The sequence below is a fragment of the Musca autumnalis genome, unplaced genomic scaffold (genome assembly GCF_047663935.1).
Source record: "Musca autumnalis isolate F117 unplaced genomic scaffold, ASM4766393v1 scaffold_1, whole genome shotgun sequence".
Taxonomy (NCBI): Eukaryota; Metazoa; Arthropoda; class Insecta; order Diptera; family Muscidae; genus Musca; species Musca autumnalis.
Genome location: NW_027411644.1, coordinates 266250434 through 266273065, shown reverse-complemented (window position 1 = coordinate 266273065; position 22632 = coordinate 266250434). Strand labels below are relative to the sequence as shown.

General features: G+C 31.5%; 1 protein-coding gene across 3 annotated transcripts in view; it reads left to right on the top strand.

Annotated features, from left to right (window-relative positions):
* stumps (DBB domain-containing protein stumps) overlaps window positions 1-22632 on the top strand; it is a 264285-nt gene that overhangs the window by 215154 nt on the left and 26499 nt on the right. The window lies entirely within an intron of this gene.

The following is a 22632-nucleotide window of genomic DNA, read 5'->3' as shown; positions in this document are numbered from 1 at the left end:
TAAAAAATATTAATAAATATAATATTTATAAATATGAAAATATTTAAAGATATAAAGAAAACAATTATAAATATAAAAAATAATTAAAAATATAAGAAATATTTTAAAAAAGTAATAAATATTATTTAATTTAATAAATCAAGCTATGTGACCTAAGGATGTTCTATTGAAAAAAATATTGGTATTGACCCTATAATAAATATTTTTAAACCTATTTAAAAATTTTGATTATTTATTAAAAATTAAAAATAACAAAATCAAAAAAAAATATTTTTTAAATTCAAAATTCACAATAAAATGGTTAGAATTTGAAAAACTTAACAAAATAAATATAAGAAATCAATAATTTCTTTTTTGGTGCAAAATTTAAAAGTCTTCTTCTATTGAAAAAGTAATGGTCTTCACCCTATAATAAATATATTTTTAAAACTATTAAAAAATTGATTGTTAATTAAAAATTAAAAATAACAAAAACACAAAAAATATATTTTTTAATTAAAAATTAAAAATAAAATGGTTAGAATTTGAAAAAAAAACTAAAAAAATGAATATAAAAAAAATAATAATAGTAATTTATTTTTTATGCAAAATTGAAAATTTAGTAATAAATCATATATATTACAAAACAATAAAAATATTAAAAATTTACACAAATAAATCTAATTTTTTTTTGTAATATTGAATAATGCAAAAATATTATAAAAAAAGAAATAATATTGTGAATAAATATAATTATAATATTTTAAAGTTTTTTGCCTTTCTAGGGCGAAGGCCATTGCTTGTGAGATTTTAATTAAATTAATTAATCGAGCTATATGACTAGAGATTCTATGAAAATGTCTTTTTTTAATAAAAAAGTTTGGTGTTCCAATTAATAGAAAATTAAAAATTACAAAAACATATTTTTTTATATTAAAAATTCAAAATAAAACAGTTCGAGTTTTAAAAAATTAAAAAATATAAGAAATCAATTATTTTTTTTTTATGCAAAATTGAAAATTAAATAATAAATCATACATATTACAAGACAATAAAAATAATAAAAATTTACACAATTAAAACTATTTTCTTGAAATTTTGAATAATGCAAAAATATTATAAAATAAATAAATTAATTAATTTAATAAATAAATAAATAAATAAATAAATAAATAAATAAATAAATAAATAAATAAATAAATAAATAAATAAATAAATAAATAAATAAATAAATAAATAAATAAATAAATAAATAAATAAATAAATAAATAAATAAATAAATAAATAAATAAATAAATAAATAAATAAATAAATAAATAAATAAATAAATAAATAAATAAATAAATAAATAAATAAATAAATAAATAAATAAATAAATAAATAAATAAATAAATAAATAAATAAATAAATAAATAAATAAATAAATAAATAAATAAATAAATAAATAAATAAATAAATAAATAAATAAATAAATAAATAAATAAATAAATATTGTGAATAAATTTAATAATAATTTTGTGACGTTTTTTTGTTTTTCTAGGGCGAAGGTCATTACTTGTGATTTTAATTAAATTAATTAATAGAGATTCTAGACAAATGTTTTAATATTATCATAAACAATTGTGAGATATTTTAAAAATTTTATTAAATTATTTTTATTAATTTAATAAAAAAGTTTTTGAATATTTTTAAATGTTAACTGTTTTAAATTATCTCCTTTTAAGCTAAACCACATATTACAGATATAGAAAAACAACTTTGGGCAAAATTATAAATAAATACTAGACAAAATGGATTTGAAAAAAAAATATTTTACAAAACATTTCCACATTACAACAATCAATATAAAAATACTTGTAAACACAAAACATAAAATAGCAAAAATTTGTCTTCAAACTGTATTCAGTTTCATAGAATTTCGAGTTTATTCGGCGTTTTAAAAATCTGAACATGTTTATGATACACAACAACAAAGTTAAGTCCACCTATTGAAAATTTTTGACAAAGTTGTCAGACTTTCCTTTGGGAGTCACATGGCAGACTTTTTCCATATTTTTCCCACCGAGTTTTTCATTTATACCTAGTATATCACCCAAAAAAATTCAGTAGGTGATGCCATATCATGAGAGAAGTCTCTCCTTGTTCCTTCAGGGATGTTTTCGGGGAGGTCCCATATCATGAGAGAAGTTTCCCCTTGTTCCTTCAGGGATGCTTTCGGGGAATAGTTTTTTTTCCGAATTAAGACGAACGGTCATTACTTTTTCGGCGGAGCACACAAGCGTACATTTCATAGAGTCTGATTCTAATCATCACAGTCATGAGACGTTTAAGTACATTTTGTAGAGCGCTCACATTATTCCAATATCTATCTCTTTATTAGTTCAATCATTTGTTGGTTCTTTTGTCCTCTCTTTCAGTCCGTAGTTCATAAGTCAGTTTAGTCCCTATAATGTTGGTTTAAGTTCATTACAATCTCTTTTAAGAACTGGTTCATTCTTTAAGTTCATTATTTCAATCATCAATAGTTCTTTTGTTCTCACTTTCAGTCTGTAATTCGTCTGTCAGTTTAGTATCTAGTTGGTTCATTTCAGTTCATTTTGTAGAACATTCACTTTGCTGTAATCTCTTCAAAGAACTACAAGTTCATTCGTTAAATTAACTAGTTCAATCATCAGTAGTTCTATTTTTCTCTCTTTCAGTCCATAGTATATTTGTCAGTTTAGTGACTAGATCGTTAATAATTTTATTATGCTTTACTTGTCATGGTTATTTCATTTAATAGTTTTTTATAGTCAGTATTTAATTATAGTTCGACATTCCCACTATGACTCTTTTTCTCTACCTAAAAAGAACTAGCTCATTTAGTTCTTTTGTTCTCACTTTCAGCCTGTAATTCGTCTATCAGTTTAGTATCTAGATCGTTCATTTAAGTTAATTTTGTAGAACATTAAATTTGCTGTTATCTCTTCAAAGAAATAGTTCATTCATTAAATTAACTAGTTCAATCAAAATTAGTTATATTGTTCTCTCTTTCTTTAATTATTTCAGTATGCCTTACTCGTTCATGGTTAAATGAAATCATTTAATAGTTAGTATTTAATTATAGTTCGTCATTTACACTATAGCTCTTTTTCTATAACTAAAAATAACTAGTTCATTTAGGTGAATCCTCCAATTGAACCAGTTCATTCGCAAACTACATAAGCGTGAAATAGAAGTAGTTCTCCAGAAAAAAAACTAAAGGAAATCAGTCCACGGGATCCACACAAATGACCCAATGCAAAATATTCCAAGTAAAGCTCGTTCACAGTTATAAAGGTAAAACTTTTAAGCATCAATTCACTTCTACTAGGCTATAAAATGTTCCCCTTTTTCACAATATCCCACAACATTTTATATTTATAAACAATAGAACAGCAACAACGACGACGACGACGACTCTGTACAGAGAACAAAACATTTGTTTAACATTTACCATACAAAATCACATTAATGTCAAAATGAACAGAAAGACATCAAACATAATGACAGCTTGACACAAAACCACAGAACAATGCAGTAAAAGGGTAAAACTATCTTCACCCCCCAACCAACTCAGTAAACCATTAATGTGTGCCATAAAGTATAGGGGAAATAACAAGATGATTGAAAAGTAAGACCGCCCAAGAGGATAAAAATAACAAGATTACAATAAAAACTACTTGAAAGCACAAAGAAATATGGAACGTACTGCAAACCAATGATTTCCCCACCACTTCCTCTTTAAAGAACAGTAAATGATGATGGTAACTCTTTAGTTAATTTTACAGGCGTGTAACTGTGGCACACAATACAAAACAACTTCGTTACTAACTAATACCACTACACATGCAAAGTTTTCTTTTGATTACAACGATCATTTACTTTGTTGCCTTAAAACAGTTGCATAAACATGAATTTTTGTCATATGGGTGTTTGAAAGTATTGGTAAATATACTACCTATTAATGCTTACTTTTTTGTAGTTTGAGTCTTCTTCCTCTATCTCCACCTCCCCATTCTCTTCTTCCTCTGTTGTCTTATGTTTTTTCATAATGACAATCATGCATATATGTAGAAGTCCATCATTTGAAGCATAAATTTAAATAAATTGCGTTTATTCCTTTGCCCATCCATCCATTGAGCATTAAGTGACTGAGTAGTACTTAGTCGTGTGCGTGTGTGAATTTGTGTGCGAGAGCGTATATGAATGATTTCCGGTGCGTGGTTAGTTTTCCACCATTTTACATGTTGAGCTTCTTCTCATTGAATATATAATGTTGCACACACACATATACACTGATACAAAATACATTTCACGTAGCAAATGATATACAAATAAAAAAACGAAGAACAAAATAATAACAAATAAGACGAGGGTGGTACAAATAATTTGGTTACATTCGACACAATTAGGTTCTCTCTTATAGAGAATTTTTAAGAAAAGCTCTCAACAAATCTTGTACCAAAAAGTCTCCCTAGCGGATGTCCCCTTAAGAAAAGCTGCAATTTAATTTCTTTCTAATTATCTTTTTACCCATTCTCATCACACCCCCATCACCAATCCCCTCAATTTTCTTCAACAACCATAGATACTCAAAGAAATTGTTTTGAAAACTATTTTTAAAGAAAAAACGAATAAAAAAATGAACAGCTAAATAGAAGCTAAAGAACAAAAGAACTACTAGTGAGTGCAGCGGTAGTAAAAAAACAAAAACAACCAAACTAATACCACGAGCTATCTTTTTACAATTTCTATTTTTAAAATTACCTTTAACAACTTTGAAAACATCAACAGCGGGAACGCTGGCAATGAGGCAGACATTACAAACGGGGGAAAAAATTGAACATCTGTTGCAGGGATTTTCTGTTTGCTGGCTGGCAGCGGGAATAGTAGCTACAACAGCAAAACTAGTGGTTGTGGTGATGGTAGCTCTGGTTGTGCGGTGGTCGGCCCTACTGCATTTGGTGTCTTGTGCATATGAATATCATGTTTATATGCAGCGGATTGCATTCATTCGCCCTCCCCCTCCCCTTTGGGAGTGTGGGAGCCATATATATGTATGTTATGCTGTACTTTTGGAGGTTTCTTTTTTTTGAAATCGGTTTCCCCCTTTTGTGTGCTTGGGTCGTTGCAGTTGTTTGTTGTTCTTATTTTTCAAAAGGAAATTAAAGATTTTATGATGAGGTGGCTGTAGCTGGAGGGAAGTCCATTAAAAGTATTCCTTTAAATTTTGATGTGTTTCTCCCTCCATTTAAGTAGTTGTAATTAGGATACCTCAAGCGTTACTTAATGTCTAGACAGACTCAAAGAAGGGAGATTAGGTGGAAAATTAAAAGAAAAATATATTTAATTTTTTTTAAATTTTTGAAGGGAAGATTTTTGAGGATTAACAACATCTAATCTACGATGACGTGAGTTGAAATTCTTTTAGATATGAATAGGAGGAGACATTTTGAGATAAAGTCCAAAGCAATGAGTGTTGTAGTGACAGGAAACAATTGAAAATTGTAATTGTAGCAGGAGATAAGGGGGGTTTATAATTTGAGAGAGTGTTCAAGAGCGTGAGAAAGGAATAGTTGGGGAGATTTTTAATTTTAAAGATTTCGTACATTGTTATTATTTTGTATAATTTTTTAATTTAAAATACAAACTTTGCCTTTAAGTCCCAGTCCACACTAGCGTGAATTTCATTAAAAAATTTCATGAAATTAGGCGTTTTTAAATCGAATTCCCCACTACAGCTATTTTATGATTTTACTCTACTATGGAAGTCGATCTAGAGACGCATAATTTCATGCAATTTTTTTAATGAAATCACTCTAGTGTGGACCGGGACTAAGTGGAACAAACGATGCAAATGGCGCCCAACGTGGGTTCTTTCAAATATTAACGAAATGGCGGTTTTGTCATCGCAATACATATTTTTATCTTTAAGATGTGTTTAACATTTCATACATGAATGAAAATCGAATTGAAAATTGAGGTTAAATGGCGCCCAACGTGGGACCTTCACAATAAGCACTCACAGCACAGCAAGAAACTCATTAGTTTCCTTTTTATAGAGAGATTGTTCAGAGAAATTATCACCAAAACACCGACGGAGCCAAGGGACAGCCCAGAGGCCCGAGCCCCCTCCGACATAACTAATTTTAAAATAGCTCCAGTACGTTTTACTCGCAAAAACTCAAATTTTTTGCATTAGGAAACTCCCTACGATATAAAAAACTTGTTTAAGTCCATATTTATGTATATGTATATATCATAGCTATTCCAAAGAAAACATTCCACCGCACACCGACGTAGCCAGACGGAGCCCGGGCCCCTCCTAAATGGTAATTTTTAAACACTGTTTGTATATTTTACTCACAAAACATAAAATTTTGTCCGTTGGGTCCCGAAATGGTGTCCAGATGTATTTCTGACTACGTCACTGCCACCTCAGACATTAATTAACTGGCGCCCAACGTAAAGCCTCTCAAAAAAGTCTCATAAATAGAACATTATGGGAAGGTTCTGCATGAAATCATGAAGTAATTTGGGTGGTGCCCAAACCAAGGCTTCCGAGTAGAAGTTGATTTCAATTAATAGAACCGAAGCCGAAAGCCTTGGCCAAATGTGTGATTGAAAATTATTATTTTATTTTTGTCATGTTTTTTATGCACCGCGTTGCATGGGTTCAAGAAAAAGTCCCAATGCCAATGTCTCATTTAAATAATATATATTTAATTAAACAATGTATAAGCTAACTGGCGCCCAACGTGAGGTTAAAAAAAATTACGCAGAATAGAAAGAAAGACGAAGTAATCAAAATTTGTGTATGTGATTATAGTTTAGCTCTCTTTTATTCGAAGGACGACTTGATCAGTCTGATAGTATATGGCGCCCAACGTGGGTTCTTAGAAAATATTTGAACAAAGGTCTCAAAGGGAAAAAGTTAAGACTTCTCTTCTCCTTAACATAGCTAAGTCCGAATGGAGACCGAAATCGGCAAAAAAAAAAACTACGTGGAGACAATTTTACATACCTGAAATATGCATTTAATGCAACACATAACGATGAGGTGTTTATGGAGGTCAAAATGTTATATTCAACCTGTCGTAGATTCGAACTCACCGGCGGTCATGTTTTTATGCGCAACGTTATGCGTTTGAGAAAAATTCTCAATGTCAATGCCTCATTTAAATAATTTATATTTAACTAAATAAAATGTATATGCTAAATGGCGCCCAACGTGGGGTTTTAAAGAATATTGCCCAGAATAGGGGTAAAAAATATTACCCCCCAATAGAAAAAAGACGGGGTGCCACCGTGGTGCAATGGTATGCACACTCGCCTTGCACTCAGAAGTTCTGCGGTTCGATTCCCAGGCCAATCAACATCAAATTTTCAACGGTGGCAAAATACCCCTCAATAATGTTGACGACATTTCCTGAGTATTTCAGACATGAAAATCTTCTCTACAAGTGGTGTCTTAAGACACGCCGTTCGGACTTGGAGATAAACAGTAGGTGCCATATCATTGAGCAAATATGAATCGGGGTGCACTCATTGATATGAGAGAAGTCTCCCTTGTCCCTCCTGGTATGTTAGTGGAACCATTATTATAGAAAAACGACGAAGTAATTAAAATATATGTATGTGATTATAGTTTAGCTCTCTTTCATTCGAAGAACGTTTTTATCAATCTGATAGTAAATGGCGTCCAACGTGGGGTCTTAGAAAATATTTGAGCGAATAGAAAATATAGGTTTCAGTTCTTTAGAAAAAAATATTTACCAAACCATTTGTAAAGAAAATCTCAATTATCCTTTGCTTTAAATTGCCTTTACAAATGTCTAAAATTGTACTTTAACCAACCCCCCTCCCTCAATAGTTGCCCTAATTCCATTTAAATAATTAGGTCGTTTTAAGAAAAATTCCCATGAATTTAAAATTTCCAAATCAAAAAAGAAATTTAATTCAAAATGAAAACAAAACAAAAGAAATTCTCACAAAAAATCAATAACAACAATCAAAACAAAAACCCCACAACAAAAGAATGAAAGTACCAAACAAGAACAACAACAAATTGAATTGTCTTTACAAATTACAATGGCTCCTTCTACACCTTCTATGTATGGATAGAGGGGGCACCCATCACCCACTATTAAAATAGACCACCAAAAGATTTTTCCATTACACACCGCCGACAATTGTCAGGCATCAAAGGCCGCAAAAGACCACTTTTTAATCCATTCCCATTCAAATTGCAGCAACAGCAGCAGAAAAACAAACAAAAAAAACAACAACAAGTGGTTTCGATACCAATACCAATAACACGTACCATTGTGGTTATGAACCACTTTTGCATATAGATTATCGACTTTTAAAAGAAGAAAAAAAGCACATTCAGGGAACTTCTTTAGAAATTGTTCAATGTGCCACATGAATGAATTGCTTGCTACCACAACAAAAATACATAGAATTTTTATCTTTCGGCCCACTTTACTACACCTTCACCATGCCGGCAGCATTCAGAAGCATGTAATGAAGCATGAGTATAACGCTTAGCTACTGCTTTCTGTTTAAGTTCAATTGATCGTGATATCAATTAAATAGAAGCAATTCAATGATGTACTTGATATTCATAGCTCGTTTTGATAAGTGTAACAACATATGTAACGCGTCTTTGGGGTTAGGGTTTCTTCGGTGCGGTTTCATAGATCAGTTTGAAGGAAAGATTTATTGAAAATGTGTGTTACTTTTAAATTGTCAACTTCTAAAGAAATTTTCCGAAAGCGAAAAAAAGAACTGTAATTATGGAAAAACCTAATTGAAATCTGTTAAATACCTAAAATTCCAATTTCACTAATATGGTGTATATGCGTAAATGGCGCCCAACGTGGAAAATTAAACTATTTGAAATACGGCAATGTATTACAAGACCTTTAAGGAAGAAAAAACTAGGATATTTTAAATGGCGCCCAATTCGGGGTCTCAAACAAGAAATTTCCGAAGGCAAGAACATCTGTAGTGCCATTCTCTAACGCATTTTTTGGTTTTCGACAAAAATCGTTAAAATTAAAATGCTTATAATTTCGGTAATTAACGATATTATTCGGTAAGTTAGCGACCAATAAAAAGTACTCGCAAAGTTCTACCGATAGCAACAGTGATGTCAACTTTTATTTGAACTTTTCATTCATAATTTTGCGTTTTAATTTAACCGATATTTGTCGGTAACCAAGAAATGTCCTAAAGAATCGCACTACTGATGCCATTTGGAAATATATAAAATTTAATATTAGAACCAGTAATGAAAGGATCAAAGTCGTGCGGGGCCGACTATATGATACCCTACACCACTGTGAATATGTAAAATATATATGGGGAATATATATAAATCTGAACTGACCAATTCCGTCACACATCCCAAATTTCATCAAAATTGAGATATAGGGTGTTTGGAGCAGCAAGTACTTGAAATCTGGCGACAATATATATTCGAGCTATAATAAAATCAGAACCGATTTCGATATAATTTTGCACATTTATTTTTAGACCGAATTCAGTCACTAATTCCAAATTTCATCAGAATCGGACGTATATAGCGTATTCGGTGTAGCAAATACGTGGAATCGGCCGAAAATATATATGGGAACTATATCCAAATCTGAACCGATTTTGATCTAATTTGTCACACTTATTTTTAGACCGAATTCAGTCACACATTCCATATTTCATCGAAATCAGACATATATAGCGTATTTGGTGCAGCAAATACGTGAAATCGGCCGAAAATATATACAGGAGCTATATCCAAATCTGAACCGATTTTCACCAAAAGCAGTAGCGTTTTTCCTATGGTTAAAAATGTTCAGCTGAATCGGACAATAAATGCGACTTGTACGTTGCGAACGGACATGCATAAATCGACTTAGAAAGTGATTCTATGTATATCCCAAAAAGGAAGTATGGGTCTATCTCGTTTCCTTTTGTATGTTACATACAAATGCACAAAGACAAAGACATAATACACCTTACCACAGTGTGGTGTAGGGTATAGCCAATTTTATTATACCCTCAGCATTTATGCTAACGAGGGTATATACACTTTCATACGGACAAAATGTGCCTCATCGAAAAAATGGTTTTAGACCCCAAGTATGTTTGGACGAAATCCGTTTCAGACAATTTGGAGTTGATTTAGCCATGTCCGTCCGTTTGTCTGTCTGGCTGGAGCGTACGATAACTCTCGAACGGATCAACCGATTCGGTCCAAAATTTGGCTTTCTTAATATTTTGTCCAAACTTAGTTTAAGTTTGTAGATGGGTTATATCGGTCCACTCCTTCTGGTACCTCCCCCACAAAAGTTCGAAAATGTTCGGAAAATTTGTGCGCACGATAACTCTTGAAGGTAATAACCTATTTGTTCCATACTGTGTATATCGTAAAATTTCTACTTAGACGAGGTTCTAATATGGACCCAATCGGTCCACTCCTTCGGGAACCTCTCACACAAAATTTCGGAGAAGTTCGGTTTAGGACCTGTTCTCCAATCGCTGAGAAAATAGCCGGAAAGTTGCAAAAAGCCCCTGTGATACCGTGTGTAGTGGTTGGATCGCAAGATAATTCTCGAACGGATCTGCCGATTCGCTCCAAAATTTGGCCTTCGTAATATTTTGTTCAAACTTAGTTTAAGTTCGAAGAAAAGCCATATCGGCCCACTCCTTCAGGTACCTCCCCCACAAAAGTTAAAAAATGTTCGGAAAAATTGTGCGCACGGTAACTCTTGAAGGGAGTAACTGATTTGGTCCATACTCTACACATCCTAATATATCTACCAGATATAGATCAGGTTTGAATATGGACTGTATTTGTGCACTCCTTCGGGTACCTCCCACACAAAATTTCGGATAAATTCACTTTAAGACCTGGTCTCGAATCACTTCGATTTTTATTGAAGCAACTTGCATTCGCTACCTCCATTACGACAGTAAAAGTTTTTTCAAGGGCAAATCCATACTTCTTGGGAAAACAACCCGAGGGTGTAAAAATCCATATGGCCGCATCTGTAGTGGCTGGAGAGCACGAACTGATCAAACGATTTGGTCCAAATTTTGGCCTTCGTTATATTTTGTCCAAACTTAGTTTCAGTTCGGAGATAGGCAACACTGTCCACAACTTTAAAAAAATGCCACTAAAATGCTATGCACGATATCTCTTGACCGGGCTGAGGGTATATCTCTGTCTGCAAATCCGACTGATACTTTTTTACTTGTTATTACAACAATAGGCTCTCAATGTGGGGCCATATAGGGTATTTTTTTTAAATGACGCCCAACTTGGTACGTCGGCAGTAAAATTCCAAAAGGGAAGTTATAACACTAAATTTTACACAATTGGGTATCTATATATATAAAAGAGCTTAGTGATGAGTGAGTGAGTGAGTGACTGACATATCATCGCCCAGACGAAACGGCTGAAGCTAGAAAGTTGAAATTTTTACTGTAGGTTGCTGTTGGTGTGTAGGGGTGAGATAAGGCTGGGTTTTTGGAAATTCGACCTAGAAGGGTACGAAAAGTACTAAAAGGTACCAAATATGGTACCCTTTGTATTAGGCAAACGGGAAGAGCTAGAACTCTGAAATCTGGAATGAGGGTAACTGATGGAGAGTTAGAAAGATGTACTAAAGGGTTTTTGGAAATTCGAGCTCTAAGTGTACGAAAAGTACTAAAATTTACAAAATTTAGTACCAATTATATATTTTGAACGGATATAGCTAGAATCATGGAATTTGGTATGGAAATCAAGGTTGGGAAGTGGTGCTTCTAAAAGGAAATGGTTTGGAAAATTCGTAATCATGTGTAAGAAAAGTACAAAATGGTACTAAATTTAGTACAATTTGGATTTGGGTGAACGTACAGACCTGGAAACCTGTAATTTGGAATTAAGATTACTGTTTAAATGTAGGATTGAGATATGGGGGAGGTTTTGGAAATTCGTACTTATTTGTACGAAAAGTACTAAATGGTACTAAATTTGGTACGATAGGGATTTGGGTGAACGTATAGAGCTGGAACCTCGAAATTTAGAATTAAGATTACTGGTGGAGTGTAGGATTGAGGTAGTTTTGAAAGTTCATACTTATGGGTACGAAAAGTACTAAATGCTACTAAATTTAGTACAGTTTGAATTTGGGTGAACGTACAGAGCTGGAAACCTGAAATTTGGAATTAAGATTACTGTTGAAATGTAGGATTGAGATATGGGGGAGGTTTTGGAAATTCGTACTTATTTGTACGAAAAGTACTAAATGGTACTAAATTTGGTACAAAAAGGATTTCGGTGAACGGACAGAGCTGGAATCCTGAAATTTGGAATTGAGATTACTGTTGGAGTATAGGATTGGGAAAGTTTTGGAATTTCGTACTTATGTGTATGAAAAGTACTAAATTTTGTACAATGGGGATTTGGGTGAACGGATAGAGCTGGAATCTCGAAATGTGGAATTGAAATTACTGGTGGAGTTTAGGATTGTGGAAGTTGTGGAAATTCATACTTATGGGTACCAAAAGTACTAAATAGTACTAAATTTAGTACAGTTTGGATTTGGGTGAACGGACAGAGCTTGATTCCTCAAATTTGGACTGAGGGTCACGGATGAAGAGTAAGAAAAATATAACAAAGGGGTTTTGGAAAATCATAGTACGAAAGTACTAAATTATACTAAATTTAGTACAATTTGGATTTGGGTGGACGGATAGAGCTGGAATCCTGAAATTGGAAATTGATATTACTATTGGAGTGTAAGACTAAGATAGTTTTGGAATTTCATACTTATGGATATGAAAAGTACTAAATGATACTAAATGTGATACAATTTGGATTTGGGCGACGGATAGCGCTTGAGTCCTGAAATTTGAAATTAGGATTACTGTTGGAGTGTAGGACTGAGGTAGTTTTGGAAATTCGTAGTTATGTGTACGAAAAGTACTAAGTGGTACTACCTTTGGTACAATTTGGAGATGAGGTAGTTTTTGAAATTCGTACTTATGGGTACGATATGTACCAAATGGTACTAAATGGTACAATTTGGATTTGAGTGCACGGACAGCGCTGGATTCCTGTTATTTGGAATTACGGTTACTGTTGAAGTGAAGGGTACGAAGAATACCTAATGGTACTAAGTTTGGTAAATTTTTTTATTGGACGAACGGAAATTGATATTACTGTTATTATTTGGTATTAATGTCAGTGTAGGTTTGATATATGTAGTTGTCGAAATACGTACCATATGTATACGAAAATTACGAAATGACACTCAATTTGTTATTGGAGTCAGGGAGAGTGTTGGTGTGTAGCGTTGGTATATGGAGGTGGTTTAAGAAATACGTGTATACCGTAAATATACGGAAAGTACTAAATCGTTCTAAATTTGAGCTGGAATTCTACAATTTGTTCTTAGAGCCACTGTTTGTGTGTGGGGTTAATATATGCAGATGGATGACTTTGGAAATACGTACTATGAAAAGTACTAAATGGTTCAGAATTTGGTACAATTTGTTTTTGTGTAAAAGGGTTTTTGCAAATTCGTTCTAGAAAGGTACGAAAAGTACTAAAGGGTGCTAAATTCTGAACTTTTAAACGAAGGGTCACTGATGTAGAGTTATAGAGATGTGCCAAAGGGTTTCTTGAAATTCGACCGATAAGTGTACGAAAAGTACTAAAAGTTTCTAAATTTGGTACTAATTGTAAATTTTAAACGGATATAGCTACAATCTTCAAATTTGGTATGGGAATCAAGGTTGGGAAGTGGCGTTGAAATAAGGAAATGGTTTTGGAAGTTCGTATTTTTGAGTACGAGCAGTACTACTACTGTAGAATTGAGGTAGATTTGGAAATTCGTGCTTATGGGTACGGAAAGCGCTAAATTTGGTACAATTTGGATTTTAGTAAACGGGTAGAGTTGGAATTAGGAATTAAGATTACTGTTGTAGTGAAGGATTGAGGAAAAGTCGTACGTATGGATACGAGAAGTTCTAAATGTTCCTAAATATGGTACAATATGGATTTGGGTGAACGGATAGAGCTGGAATCCTGAAATTTGGAATTAATATTACTGTATAAGTGTAGGATTCAGGTAGTATCGGAAATTCGTACCTATGGGTACGAAAAGTACTGAATGGTACTAAATTTTGTGCAATTTGGATTTGGATGAATTGCTGGAGCTGGAATCCTGTCGAAGAGTAGGATTCCGGTAGTTTTGAAAAATCATACTTATAGGTACGAAAAGTACTAAATGATACTAAATTTAATAAAATTTGGATCTAGGTGAACGGATTGCGGTGGAATCCTGCAATATGAAATTATGATTATTATAGCCCTGTTGCATTAAGGAAGTTTTCAAAATTCGTATTTACGGGTACGAAAGTTCTGAATTGTTCTAAATTTGGAACAATTTGAAGTTAGTTCTATCCGTTAGATAGAGCTGGAATCCTGAAATTTTTAATTAAAATTGCTGTTAAAGTGAAGGATTAAGGTAGTTTTGGAAAATATTACTTATGGGTACGAAGAGTACGAAATGATACAGCTGGAATCTTGAGATTTGAAATTACGATTACTGTAATTATTTTGTATTAATGTCAGTGTATAGTTGAAATATGTCGTCGAAATACGTACCATAAGTATACGAAAAGTACTTAATGCTACTCACTTTGTTTTTGGGTATAGGGACAGTGTTGGAATCTGCATTTTTTGGAGTTAGGGTGAGTATTGGTCTGCAACGTTAATCTCGCTTCTAATGTGTAAGAGTGAGATACGGCTGATAATAAAAATAAATATTGATTAAAATTGGTATTAGTGCAAGAAAATTTTCAGTGTTTGTCATTTCCATATTATATTTTGTTTATTTGTTTTTATATCCTTTCCGCATACGAAGTAGCGGGTATTTTGCTAGTAAAGTATAAATGGTGCCCAACATGTGGTTTCAACTTAGAAATCTGGTCGTTTATTGAAAATTTATTCACTTTCGAAATCAAACTTCATAACTGACAAATGTATTTAAGAAAAGGTATTTAATTAATAAAGGAATAGTAATTTAACTGACGTCCTGCGAATTTCTGAGGTTATGTGGTCATTCGTGTTTTAATTGGCGGCCAACTTTCCAAAGATCTGGCAACTATATTACATTAATAAAATGAAATTATTTAATATGTTTACAAATGGTGTCCAATTTTTGGTAGCTGGTAACTCACTAAAAATATCTTTATTCCTAGTTTTCGAAATGAAATTTAATCAAGATGCTGCGACCTAATATATATTTGAAAAAATTCAGTAATATTGGAGTAGCAATTTAATTGGCGTCCAACGTAGGGCTGAAAACATTAACATTGTAAAAATAAACTAAAATATATTATTTTTTGTATTTTTCTTGTATTTTCTTTGACGAATATATTAACCCATCGTTAACATCACCACTTTAGTAACCCCTTTTGTAAAAGTATGTTCCCATTGTCTACATGTCGTTTTCTCCCCATAATCCCAAAAGCCTATAACTTCCCCGCATAAAGTCACACACACACGTTTGATCATCAGCAAATTAAATAACACACAAAATGTATGTAAACTTCTATTTTTTGTTGTTGTTAAATAAAACAGGAAATAACTTATTTACAAAATGTAACATTTTTTCTTGTTTTTGTTGCTTGCAGTTGTAATACAAACACAAAACCACAACTTTATAAACATTTAACTGAACAAATACATTCAAGCAAAAAAAAAAAAAAAAAAACAACTAGCCATCATAGTCACAACAAGTGAGTTGTAGTAGCAAACATCAGTAGCATCACCATTAACTTCATAATCATGATCTGTATACCCCGGTTTTTTTTATTGAAATCATAATTACAAAGCTTATGACATGTACAACATTCCATAGTTGAAATGTTTACAATTTTTTTTTTTTTTGCCACAACCCTACCCTGCCTGCGAAGGCGGTTTTTTATTTATGCGTTGTTTGTTTTTTGTATTTCTTTCTTTCGTGTTTAATATAGAACATATTTCCATAAGTCATAGGAATGAGGTATGTTCTGGGGTATGGGCAGAGATACAGATGATGAATTTTTATGAAGTAGAGTTATGCTTTATGAACTTATGAGGGCCATAGCAGTATTTTTTGTGTTGCTTAGACTTGTGGCATTTTTATAAACAAAAAATTACAACAACAACACCACCTCGTTTATAGTGGACCAATTATAATAATAAATCTAACATTTAGGTTTTGTTACAAAAACATGAAAATACGCAATGAATCTTTAATGAAGATGATGATGTAGCAAACTAAGTTTTTGTGATAATGGATGCTGCATGCGTTTAGATGATGAATATCTGCTTTATTGTAATAATAATTATCATGGTGTATGTAATGTTAATAAAACAGCACTTGCTGTTTGTAAACCTTTGATGGTGTTGAGTTGTTGTTCTAATTTTCCTTTTGTTTTCTTTTACATTATTTGAAGAAGTCATAAAAAAATATTTAATTTATTTCTGCCCATTTTATATTTCTTATAAAAATCTTCCTTTATTTTACTTCACATTTCATTAGGCATTTTGTTGTTAATTCTAAGTGTTCATGTGTTGTTGTTTTTGAACAAATTCCATGGAATTCTATTAGAACTTTCGCAACTTTATTTTTGGAGGGTGTTAAAGATATGCATGATATCTTTGAATTGTATTTGAAATTATTTTTTTATTTAAATTGAAAGATTCCGTGAATTTTCTTAATGGCCTGTTGCATTTTTGTTAGGGGAAGTTATAAAAAACGCTTGATTAATTTTGAATATGGAATATGTAGCAAAAAAAAAAAATGTTATATGATAAAAAAATAATATTTGATAAATACAGAGTTGTTCATAAAAATGTATATTTGCGGTGCCTAATGAAAGGCCTAATTTAAATAATGGTGTATTGCATATTTGTTTGAGGAAACTATAAAAAACTTATGAATAATTTTAAGTATGCGAAAGAAATGTTGTACTACCAAATAAAAATGATTTTAATAATTGATAAGTAAAAATTTTTATACAAAATTGACATTAGAAGCCTAATATAAATAATTTGACAGTTAAATTTCCAACTTGAAAATAAATTTTACAAAAACTGAAATTATTAAAAAATAACTAAAAACGTTATATTAAATATAAATTGTGTATATGTAACGTGTAAAACCGAACTATTATTTATATGCCTTTGAGGGACTTTAGCAAGCAATGTATGCAAGTTCAGAGACATAAGAACAACATTTGTGAAATGGCGCCCAATCAAGGGTCTCAACAAAAATTTTTAAAAGCAGAGAACAAATGAGGTCATTGTAAAATATATACAAATTTAAATAGTAAAAAAGTAAATTTTACTATTAGGTACAATAGACTATCAACTTGAGGTCATATAGGAAATTTTTGTTAAATGGCGCCCAAACATGGAATCTCAACAATACAATTTCCATAGCGTAAGAAATCGGAAGTCATTGGGGGAATATATGAAAGTTTAAACACTAAAAATAGTAAAATTTCAATAAAATGTGTCTAAGGAATAAATTGCGTTCAATTGGCGCCCAACTTAGGGTCTGAATAATAAATTTAAACAATAAACAGTTTATTATTAAAACATTTAAAAGATAAAAAATTTTTAAACTTTGAAGATATTTAAATTTTGAAATGTACATAGTGATATTTATCACAATGAGCTTCGAGAATCCATCCAACATCCAATATGTTTGATGAGCTACGTAACCATCATCGAAACCCGTTGCCAAAACCAAACCAAACCAAAAATTTAAGCATTCAATCTGAGAAATACATGATTGGGAATTTGTTTCACTTGTTTGCTCAATTATAAATTCGAAATTGAGGGCGAAGGATTTGAAACCATTTAAAAAAATAATTGAAACACATAATTGGATAGTTTTAATATTAAGTTAAAATGGCGCCCAACTTGGAATCCCTAAAAAAATTTAAGGAGCTATTGATATAGTATAAAATTGAAATGTTAAAAATAAACAATTTCAGTTAATTGTGTAATTAGTACAAATGGCTCTCAAAGTGGGGTTACATGCTTGTTAAATGGCACCCAATTTTGGGTCTTAAGAAAAACATCTAAAAAGGAAAAAAATCTTTGCAAATAATAGGGAAAATTTGATATAGTTGACAAATGAATGAAAATAAAGACACTAATAACATTTAATTCTAGTAAATAATAAATGGCGCCCAACCTGGGTCCTGAATACATATGTTCTGAATTACAAAACATTAAGGAAGCTCAATGTATGATCACTCTAACAAAAATTGAACGAATTTAAAGAAATCGTAGTTGTATAATCTCGTAGCATTGTCCAAATGGCGCCCAACGTGGGTCTGGGGTAAATAAATTTTGAATTGCAAGACTATTGACGGGGCTCAATGTTTGATTTCTGTAAAAACCTATCTAATCTAAAGAAATCCTCGTTTCATAATCTCATAGCTTAGTGCGAACGGCGTCCACAGGGGCTCAATGTTTGATCTCTGTAAAAAAAACCTATCTAATCTAAAGAAAACCTCGCCGCATAATCTCGTAGCATAATCTAAAGAAATCCAAATTGCATAATTTCGAATCATAGTCCAAATGGCGCCCAACGTGGGTCTTGAATAAATATATTTTGAATTGCAAGACTATTGACGGGGCTCAATGTTTGGTTTCTGTAAAAACCTATCTAATCTAAAGAAATCCTCGTTTCATAATCTCATACTTAGTGCGAACGGCGTCCAACGTGTATCATAATTAATTCTCAGTAATAAGTTCAATAACGTTTAAAAACCCCAAAAGTACTTTTATAGAATTTAATCAAATTTTCAAAAAAAAAAAAAAAAAAAAAACTATCAGTGAATACATATTTCAATGGCCAAATTGGTATTGAGTATGTGGCGCCCAACGTGGGTCCTGGATAAATTAAACGAAACCTCTTTTCTGTCTTATTCCACCTCTACAATATAAAGAAACCTTTGATATCGTAGTCTATATGGCGCTCAAAGATGATCAGGACCTTCCTTCATTGTCCGAATTTAAAGAAATCGGAATTGCATAATCTCATAGCATTGTCCAAATGGCGCTCAACATTGGTCTTGAGTAAATATATTTTGAATTGCAAGAATATTGACGGGGCTCAATGTTTGATATCTGTAAAAAATCGATCTAATCTAAAGAAAGCCTCTTCACATAATCTCTAGCTTAGTGCCAACGGCGCCCAACGTGTAATTATAATTAATTCTAAACAATAAGTTTTACAACGTTTAAAAACCACAAAAGGTGTTTCATCAAATTTGCAAAAAAAAAAATGAGTAAAAATTTCAATGACCAAATTTGTATTGAGTATGTGGCGCCCAACGTGGGTTCTGGATAAATTAAACGAAACCTCATTTCTGTCCTATTCCACCTCTGCAATATAAAGAAACTTTTTAAAACACTACCTTAGCCTAGATGGCGTCCAATAAAGATCAGGACCTTACTTCATTGTCTTAATAGAGTCTTTCTTATATTCTCTTCATAACGTCATCATAACTGATGTCAAGTGTAGTTTCTCTTCAATACGTACGTTCATAGTTTAGAAATAGACAACTCAATTAGTGTAGATTTCTTGGTGAATGTAAGCATACCTTTTGTGGTTCCATATGTTATTTTCTTTCGAAGTACTCTATTACGATTTTCAAGTGTTTTGTTTTTCTTCCTTCTTCAAAAATATAAGAACACATGTTTTTAAGGACTCTTTCGAGTCGTCCTTGACCCCACACAGAGTTAAGCCACATATGAAAACAAAGAACAACAACAGCACATATTCAGGTAGTTTTAACAAGTCAGTAAATTTTCGGAAAATATTTAAATATGTGTGCAATAACAATAGTGTGTGGTATAGAACATCAAGAAAAAATTCTCAGAACATAATATGGGAAAAGTTTGACAAAAGACAATGTGTATTGAATTTCAGCGGTATCGTACTTTGAAATATTGTACATCGAGGTTTGATGGTTTAGCTAATTTATTGTGACTTTGTAAAGGTACAAAAATGGTAGCCAAAATTGACATACAACTAAGCTTTTTCAAATATTTTTGTGGGATTTTTTGCATTTTCTCATAGTTCTGTCACTGAAAAATTACTGAGCGCTTTTACGTTCACGCATTAGCTGTAAAAAGCGAACAATTTAAAAAAATAAAGATTTTTTCATTTTTGATTTTGGGTCAAAGACCTGAACAGGATATATACCGTTATTCGTATAAGTTACATACATACATATATTCAATAAATTATGATCGTTATGGGTAAAACATTTCCAAAAGTACTAAGAAAACAGTGGTTGAAGTTGACTAAATTTTATAAGCAAAGTGGACCTCACGTGCTCTCACAGAACCTATTTTCTCTCCCACATTCAATTTAACTGAGTGCAAAAAAGATATGGTGTTCATCATTGTTTTAGAAACTTTTGCTCACTGAAAACAAAGCCTAAGGATATGCTACAAAAAATAAAAAAAATAACGTCGATTGTGATAAGTCATTAAGTCATTCAATACGTTAATCTTTTGTATAAATAACACATTTTATATATAATGTAGATTTTTATTTTCATTACGGATGCAATAGTGTCGGCATCAACATTCATTTAAATTTCTTCGTTAAAAAAATTTTAACAATTTTTGTCAAAAAAATATATTGTTTTTCCAAATGTGAAATAAATATAAAGCGCTCACCATTCATTTAAATTTCTTTATTAAAAAATTTTTAAATATTTTTGTCAAAAAAATATATTGTTTTTCCAAATGTGAAATAAATATAAAGCGCTCACGTACAATCTATGCCCCCAAACACAAAAACAACGCAACGGCAGGAAGTGACAATTATTCATTTTTATGCATCAATGATTGAATGACAACAACAGCACATCTCCCGAATACTAAAATTAATGTTCACATAAAACAAATATGAAAAAATAATGAAACAACACTTTCGTTTTTTTTTTCTTTGTTGCATTTTTTGATTGAAGGGAAAATTGAAACCCTTGAGCTATGCCCACACACATACCCATGGCAGCGTTGGAAGAATGACAGGAACAACCCATAAATGCCTGTGAAAGTGACAAAATATTTTCCGCATCAAATGAAAGATTAATTTATGACACCCAAATAACATTGTGTCGTAGATATGGTGTTGTAGCCTTTAAACATGCATGATATGATTTTCTAAAAATAATTTCCAAAAAACTTTAATTCAGCAGCAAACAAAAAAGGGGAACATAAAAATTTAACAAGAATTTATGTAGGTAATCGTGTCTTATTTCAACTAAATCAGGTGATAAAAATTCGTTTTATGTGATGAAGTTTTTGGTGTTGTTGGTTTTTAAAGCTTGTTAGAATTTTCATTTTTTGGACAATTTATTCCACAGCAAATTTGTTAAACATATAGTACTGGGAATGTGTGCGGGATTTTCTTCTTTGTTTGTTTGAATAGATGCATCTCCTTTCACTCAAAACTGCTGCCGCTGCATTTTAAAAATGTGTCTGGTTGTCTAATAAATGTCTTCATAAATTTACACATTGTCATTGTTGGTAGAGGAGTAGCACACGTAGTAGTTGTTGTTTGTCGACGGTGTGTGTGGCTTTTATGTTTCTCTGTTGCCTACTTTAAAAATATCATAAATTTTGCTAAAATCACTTTTGTCTTGTTTTTCTCCCCTCATTGTTAATGAAGTTATTTCCAGGGAAAATTTATGCAGTTTTGGCTTTTTTGACATAATATTTATGTTTACATTTGGTTTGAAACTTGTTAGCATTTCATTTGTTTTCCTTTGGTCTGCAGTTTGTCGGATAAATGAGGACAAAAGGAAATCGAATGCATATGGTGGCTAAGACAGAGAGAGAGACAGAAATGATATTTGCATGGAGATTTTAGATCAATATTTTAATTCGACTTCGATATTTTTATAAATCAAAATCTAATAAATACAGTTATTTTAATATTTTTTTATAATTCAAGGTCCTGAACTACTTCTTTTAAAATAAATAGTTCAAAGAGTTAGAAGTTTTCGTAACCTTAGAAACTCGTCATTTTTTTTATAAAATTGTTGCCCAATATAAATAATTTATCCAGTCTATGTATTTCCCAAGGTTTTTTGTGGCTCTACATCTACACATGTTCAAAGTTTAAAAATTGAAACCACATGTGACAAATATTTAGTTTATTTTTTCGTTTTCATATTTATTAAGATTTTTTCCATTATTAAATTATTCCCTCTTAAACAACAATGACCCTAATCCGGCCACACTCAAGTATTATGTGTATATTAAATTATTAAATTGTTTTAAAACCCTGAGAATAAACTATACAGCATGGCAGCTGGACAACTAGTAACCACAGCACTTAGCATCTGACATAAAACACCACAACACAGCGAAAACAGATGATGTGTGAATGCGTGAAAATTATGTTGATCTATGAACATAAATTTAAATAAATTACAAAAAAAAGTATTTTAGCTAAGCTAAAATTTTTCCATTGCTAAGCTAATTTTGTTTGTAGGTCATCGTTCTTAAAACATGATTTGTTAAAAAATAAGCAATTTTTTTAGAAG